Source organism: Marmota marmota, unplaced genomic scaffold, assembly GCF_001458135.2.
Source record: "Marmota marmota marmota unplaced genomic scaffold, marMar, whole genome shotgun sequence".
NCBI lineage: Eukaryota > Metazoa > Chordata > Mammalia > Rodentia > Sciuridae > Marmota > Marmota marmota.
The window spans coordinates 6,609,874-6,617,669 of record NW_025999998.1 but is presented as its reverse complement, the minus strand read 5'-3'; the positions used below and the strand labels follow the sequence as shown (position 1 = coordinate 6,617,669).

Here is a 7,796-nt window from a genome sequence, read left to right as displayed (position 1 = left end):
GTGCAAGGGTGGGCATGGGGCGGGCGCAGTCTCTGCCGGGGCCACCCGCTCCCCTTGGACCTTGGCCTTGGACCCCAGACCGCCGTTTTCCCCCAAGCGCGCAATTTATGCATGCGAAGAATAAAGCTACTCGGGGGACTCTGTTTTGGGTTGCTTTACCCAAAATGATCAAAGGGGATTTAAAGGTGCAAAGGAAAGCAAGTAGCTCTGTTTTCTGCCCCTTTGAAAGCAAGCGTGGCTTAATATTTTTTTTCCATCCTATCTGCCCCACCCCCCGTTTTTTTCCTCCCTGAACAGCGTTATCCCACCAGTTACCGAAACGGATTACAGTTCTTTGTAGGACTAGAAGAGACACCTTAGCCTGCGGGCTGGCCTAGCCTCCAGGGGAGATTAGGAGTGTTGCCGCCCCTCACCCAGGGCGGTGCGCGGAAAGGTACCTTCCAAGGGAGTGAGCGCCTGCTTTCTGCACCGGGGCTCTGTAAAACTGCCAGATGCATGCCAGAATTCAGGGGCGTGCAGTTGTGGCCCACGGGAGATCACAGGGGAAAAGACAGAACTCGCATAGCCCAGTCTTCCTGTGCTACCTTGCTCTCCACGTTTTCTAATAAAAATAATGTTAAGCCAGTTTTACTTGTTTTTAAACATTTAAACTAGGGTGTATTTAAGTGATTCACTCCAGACAGATCACTGGACTAGGTTGTTGTCGGAGCTCGGAGGTACGGGTTATTCGTATTTTAGATCCTTAATTTCTGCCAAGGTCGTCTCTTTTCTCAGTTGGGCCCAGGGATACCCTTCTTTGAGCTTGCACAGGTGGGGAAATCCAGCAAAGTGAGGGCTGGTGCACCCTCTGGAGAAAGTGGATTCCTTGACAGGCTCCACCCTCTGCTCGGAAACCTGCTGCCTTTAATAGAAAGGCAGGTGGGGGGTGGGGCAGCCTGTCTCCCTTCTAACCTCAGGCACCTTCCTCTCGGTCTGCTGCTTCTAAATCTGAGTGTTTGGTGCTGCCTGCCCCCTTCCAAAATCCTCCCCATCAAAAACGAGACAGCAACAACAGAGAAAAACCTCTGGATGTTAATGGGATACTTGGGGTCAGACAGGCTCCTCCTGAACCTTGTGCAAAGGAAAGTTGTGTTTCTGGTAAATAAATAATATCCTGGAATTGCCTTAGCAGAGAACATCTGTGGGAGGAAAGAAGACAAGTGTTGGCTTCTTACCTCTAGAAATTGCCAAGTGACTTTGGGCATTTTTAGAGACAGGTTTGTCCTGCCCTACCACATGTAAATAGCAATTCTACAAAGACCGATTTGATTTCCCTTTGGCCAAATAGAAGAGATGGCCATGTTTATTTTCCTAGTAAATAATTGGAATTATTAAATGCCTTTATAAAGACTTTAGGGATAACCCTAGTCAGTGTCTCCCTCCCAGTCCCTGTGCAAGTGCAGTGTAATGCTGCCTTTTCAGCCCTGAGCTCTCCAGACACTCATTTGTTAACCAAGTGGTCACCACAGCCACTCACTAGAGGCCAGTTTGAAAGATTTTGAGTAGTTGCTCCCTGACCTTTGGACCCAGTTGCATAAATATATCTTCAGTGTCAAGAGTGATTTCGTGTCCATTTGCAGGTGTCTTTTGGTATCAGGTGGACCTTTCTGCATAAAGACAATTCACCATTTAAAAATTGTAAGTGCCTGGCTAAAGTATGGTTGGACATTTGCTCCTCTAGACTGCAACCCAGGAAAGTCCCTCCACAAGTTTCTGCTTCTGATCTGAGAAGTCTCAAGTCTAAACCATCCCCAGTGTGCCTATCCTGGCACTTCCTGGGTTCCTCCTCTTTTCCTTCTTTTTGGAATGCACTGGGCCTGAGTGAAAAATCATGCCTCTTTTTGTGTGATTAATACCAGCTCACTTGCTTAACAAGCAGTGAAATTCTAGCCACTTGATAACAGTGGCACTGAGTATCCATTAGCCCTTTGCTAGGTTATGATACTAAGAGTTTATAACTGCCTTAATTGATTCAGAAGAATCACAGAATTCTTCTGCAACCACCTTTTCTGGACTTTTCTTCTTAAAGAAGAAAAAACTCTCAAATTTATTAACTACTCTGTTGAAATATCATCTTATTACAGTCATTGAAGTGTTTGGTTCTTGCTATACACAGATCAGCGGCCCTGACTTTATAAAATATTTCAGTTATTGAAATAAAGGGCAAAGACTCTTTATGAGCCTGTTTAAGGTCTCTAGTTTTCCAAGATACAACATATAAGAGGAAATGCAATTAAAGATCATTTTATTAAATGAGAAATTAACTCTTTTCATGGACAAGAAGATGCTATGAACTAAACATTTCTCAAATTCTTATTCACAAAGTGAAGGAATTAAATAGTAAGGTAACCACCTTTATTAATTTCTGTGAAATCCTACAGGATCCTGAAAATAATATCTTGGATTTTCAATGAAAAGCCTTTCCTAAAATGCCATGAGGATCATTTCCATTGCTTCGATTATAATTCTTATAGGCTTTTCCCTGCTTCTCTAGTAAAAGAGAATCAGCACAGAACTTGGAGATAGGAGTCCTGGGCATGAATTCTGGTACTGTCAAGCTCTACCATCTAGACAAATTGCTACTTTCTGGGACCCTCAGTTGCCTTATCTGGAAAATGGGGATATGTTATTAGGGTTAAGATAATGTAAAAATACTCAGTTTTGTGGCTGGTATATGATAGGCACTCAATAAATGTTATTTCAAGGTAAATCTGAATGATTTGATGATGAGAAAATTAATATTTTCTTATGAAATAAAGTCTCCCAAGCTATGTCACTGTCTTCTTTCCTCTTAGTGTTCAGCCTATAATTTGGAGCTCTAAACCAATAACTCTGTAACATTATTCCTTTTTTAAGGCAACTGGAAAGAATTATCATTTTGCTTTGTGCCGTACAGCCTGATCCTCAATTCCTTTAACAAGCAGAAATTAAGAAGGAAGAGGTTTTGTGTTGTAAGTGGGAATGCTGTCCAAGCAGAATTTCCGAGTGAGAGAATTCTGTGAGCACTCTGATCCCAGTTACCCCAAAGCAATGATATCACATGAGGTGTTGGTAGGCTATTGTGTTGCCCTTTAACCACCTCGTAGTATAAAGCCTCATCTTCCTTTCCAGACTGGTTAAGTGTCATTTCACTCATTTGAAAAAATCTGTGATTTCCAGCTTAGGAATCTTGGGAGGAAGCAATAGGTATTGTTTACACAATGGCACAAGAAGGTCTACTGTTGTAAATCATTTCCTTTGGAGCCCTGAGGAAGCAATCATTGATAGATTGCAATTTTCCATGGTCTAAAATAAAAAACAATTCCCTCAAGTTCTTAGTAATACCCTTGCCTCACATCTCCTCCTCTGGAGTTTTTGTGACATATACCTGGCAGTGTTCATTTGAGACTTGGTGTCTGCTTTCTTTTGTCTGATTTTTTGTCTGTCTGTGAAGTCCCCTGAGGACAGGGCCAGCCGTAACGCATGCTGGTTCCAGGACCAGACCCTCACATCACAGAGCCTCGGCTCAGCAGGGTTGAGGAACCAACACTTACATCATTTGCTCAACAAATATGTAATGGGTACCCACTGTGTGCAGGGTCTGTTTTTAAAGCCAGGTCACACAGCAACTGTCAAAATTCCCTGCCCTTGTAGCACTTATGTTCCAGTAGAGAGAGGTAGAGGGTAAACAGTAAGTTGGCAAAATACAACATAGAGTATGTGAGATGTTGATAGTGCTCTAGAGCAACATAAAGCCAGGTAAGTGGTTAGGGAAGGTAGGGGCTACAATTTTAATAAGATGACAGGGAAGGCCATACTGAGGGTGATGGTTGAATCAAAGCTGAAAAGAGGTGAAGGAGCAAGTTTTCACAGATATCTGGGAAATACCACAACTCTGTCATTAAACAGCAAGGAAAGGAGTGAGGTGAGCATAGAGTGGAAGGAGATGAGGTGGAGGTGAGAAGGGGACAGACCAATAAGGTAGGTCAGGCACAAAGTCCAGGCAAGACGAAAGGGTGCCTCAGTTGAGCAGCCTGCTGTGCAAGTGGAAGTGGAAGGGAAAAGGCAGGTGTTCAGTAGGTTAACCTGTGCAGGCTTGGAGGATTTGCTCTGAAAGAGAGGCAGTGGTCTCCAGCAGGAAAGGGAGTCCCAGAAGGGGTGCCCTCTTGGAAAAGAGTATGACACATTGTTGCAATGTGAACATTGAGAGGTGGAGGAGCCCAGGGGACATTTGGTAAAAGTAGGCAACAAGCAGTTGGATGAATGAATCTCCTGCTTAGGAGGCAGATTTGGAGTGGAATGTCAAAGAGAGAGCATTTCAGGTACAGAAAGAAGTTAAAACTTTGGCAAGAACCTATCTGGGGAGAAGACCAAAGACAGTGCCCTGGCCACTAAGCATTAGAAGTATGAGTAGAGAAGGGGACCCAGAGAGGGGAAAACAAAGGAGTTAAAAACTGGAGGGAATATTGGGCAAGAGGCTTGGTGAGAAAGAGGAGGGTGCTTAACAGCATGGGAGTGAAAAAGGACAAGTGACCTTTCTTTGGAGCTACTTAGGTGTGATAGAATTGGGAGAAAATGGTAGTTAGTGTAAGATCCAGAGATGTTATTTATTTATTTTTTTGTTTTGTTTCACTTTTAGGAGACTTGATCCTGATTTAATCTGAAGAGAAACAATCATTACAAGTAAAGATACAGGGGCTAGGGTTGTGACTCAGTGATAGAGCCTTTGCTTAGCATGTGTGGGGCACTGGGTTCAATTCTCAGCACCACATATAAATAAATAAATAAATGACCATCAACGACTAATAAAAACATTTAAAAAAAAGATAAAGATACAGACAGAGAAGGATGAATGATGGATGATGAGGCCCAAGAGAACAGAAGACACTTATCTGTGGGTGGAGTGGTCTGGTGAGGGCTTACCCTGGGCAGAGATGGGCTTCCACACTCCCAAGATGGAAGGTGAAGAGTTAAGGTTGTATTCATTTCCTGTGACTACTGTAAGAACTGTAAACAGGGTGGCTGAAAACAACAGAAATTTATTCTCACCAAGTTCTGGAGGCCAGAAGTCTGGAATCTGGCAAGGCCACACTCTCTCTGAGAGTTCTAGGGCGGGGGGGTATCTGCTTTTGGACTCTTCCACCTTCTGGTGGCAGTCCCAGCATTCCTGAGCTGGTGGCCATACCTCCTTTTCACACCACTTTCTTCTATGTTTGTGTGTGTGTGGTCTCCCACTAGCTCTGTCTTCAGTGATGGCGTTTTGAGCTTGCTTGGAAAATTCTCCTTTGAGGATCCTTAACTAAATCACATCTTGCCATATAAGATAATATTCACTCTTCTGCCACTCAGGCTACTATTCACAGGTTCCAGAGACTAGGGCATGGGCCTGTTTGTTTGGAGACCACCAGTCCAACCCCTACAATAGTTAATCGTTGAAACTGCTGTTAAAGTGACCTATCTCTAAGAAGTAGACTGGATCATAGTGCTCCCGGGCTTAAAACAGTGCAGAACTGTCCACTGCCCCCAGGGTGGAGAGGATGTCTTTTTTTAGCATGACATCCACAACCCCCCACTGTCTGCATCTAGCCTGCTCACCTCATCCTTCAAGACCCAGATTAGACCCTCCCTCATATGGTTAGCCCCCGCCCCAAGGTGGTGCAAAATGCTCTCCCTTCCAGTTTCACATGTGAGATCAAAGATTTAGGGTGGCTTACCATATGCCAAGCACTGTTCTGACCCATTTGATCTTTCTAGCAAGCATATTTTCAGGAAATTGAGGCCAAGAGAGTGAAGAAACTAGCCCAAGGTCACTGATCAAAGGCAGAGCTGGGATTCAAATCCTGGCAGTCTGGCTCCAGAGACTGCTCCTAACCATTATGCTTTCCCACTGATGTTTCTTGTTGAGAGCCACAGCTGAGTTGGAATGGCCCCTGGCATTTTGCCAATAGTATTGGTTGAGAGGCAAGCCATTAAGATGATGCTGGATTGATTCGGTTGTATATTAGACCTTTACTGTCCGCCCGATATATAGCATTGGGCGAGAATCTAAATTTAAAGACAGCATAGCCCAATCTATACCTGTGGAGCCTAATCCCCTGGAACCTCTTTCTATAGTACAGCTGGAAAATTTATCATGCAGGCAGGGTATTATTAATAACTGTGCTATTCTATCTCCTGGTGAAATTACTTATATACCTCTTGGAGAACTAGCTATAATTTTTATTTCACCTTCATAATCGGGATCAATTACCCCAGGACTTATCATAAGTCCTTTTAGAGTAGAAGAACTGCGTCCTAACAATAAGCCTACTGTTCCTTGGGGAAGAGGTCCTTTTACTCCTGTGGGAATGATTTGAACTCCCATCTCTGGAGTTAGTACTGCTCTGGCGGAGGCGCAGATGTCCAACCCTGCGCTCCCTCTGGTTCGTCTGATGAGAGATCTAATGGATAATGTGTCCTGGACACTACCCTGATGGTGTTGCTGGGTTCCTCCATGGTGTTTCTGGGTTCCTCCAGTGCCCCATATGTTTGTGGTTGTGGGCCCCCGGAGCATTGGGCCCCCCTGTCCGTTCCTGCCAGTAGCATATGCTTGTCTCAAAGATTAAGCCTTGCATGTCTAAGTACGCACAGCCTGGGTGGACAGTAAGGTCTGATATACAACCGAATCAATCCAGCATCATCTTAATGGCTTGCCTTTCAACCAATACTATTGGCAAAATGCCACAGGCCATTCCGACTCAGCTGTGGCTCTCAGCAGTTTCTAACTAGTATCTGCCTGGTATTTATGACCCTATATTCTGGTTTCTCTGCCTCCCTATCAATCCATGAGCCCTGGAGGGAAGGAATCCTGTGCCGCTCCTCTCTGTGCCTAGAGCAACTGTCTCTGTGCCTAATAGGTGACATTCAACATTTGTTGAACTGTTGAACCATTTAAGACCCAGAGAGTTAGTAAGAATAAATCAGTGAGCACAAAACTTACATAAAACTTCATTTTCTCCATGAAGTCTTCTCTGTCTAGTTCAGCCCCATCTGATCTATATCAGTAGCACAGATTAACACTTCCCTTAGTCTACATTTATATCAAGCATGCTCATCTTTTCTTCCTTAAACTAGATTATAAACCCCTTGAGGGAACTCCTGTTACACCCAGAAGTCACTTGGAAACAAAATGAGACCTTAAAATTGTGCAACTGGCTCTTAAAAAGCTATGTGAAAAAGTATATCCTACACTTATACTTTTTGGATCATTGTTTCTTATCAGAAAGAAAGGGAAGAAAGGGGTTTGGATTAACTGGAAAAGCAAAAGGGATTCCATTCATGTGCTGACTCCTGCTTATAGGAAGTAGACTATTTGTTATGATATTTATTGAGAAAGAAATGGAAACCAAAGTTCTGAGATGGATTACTGATGTCTGTCAAGGGCATAGCATTGTAGTATAGTGGTACGTGTGCTGCATACTTGTAGACCCTGGATTAGAAAATCTCTGAGGTTGATAATCTTTAACTCTATGATATAGTCATTCCTCAGGTCACTACTGGCAGCCAGAGACTTCTGCAGGGCACTAAGGAGATAGGGTTAAGGGGTGGTTAAAAAGTATTATATGAAGATGGAATCACCTGGATCTTGAGTTAACTATTCTTTGATTTATCTATCTATCAGTCATTTATCAACCTATCATCTATCTATCTGTCATACATATCTGCTTAATTAAGAAGCTTAAAGGAAAGGTCCCTAGCTGGATTGGCCCAAGTTCTACCTATTTAGGAATCAAGAAAAG

At 43.5% G+C, this 7,796-nt stretch overlaps 1 protein-coding gene across 2 annotated transcripts in view; it reads left to right on the top strand.

The window, feature by feature from the left end:
* The window catches only part of Slc1a1 (solute carrier family 1 member 1), a 76,895-nt gene that overhangs the window by 681 nt on the left and 68,418 nt on the right, over positions 1 to 7,796 (top strand). The gene's annotated exons all lie outside the window — the stretch shown is intronic.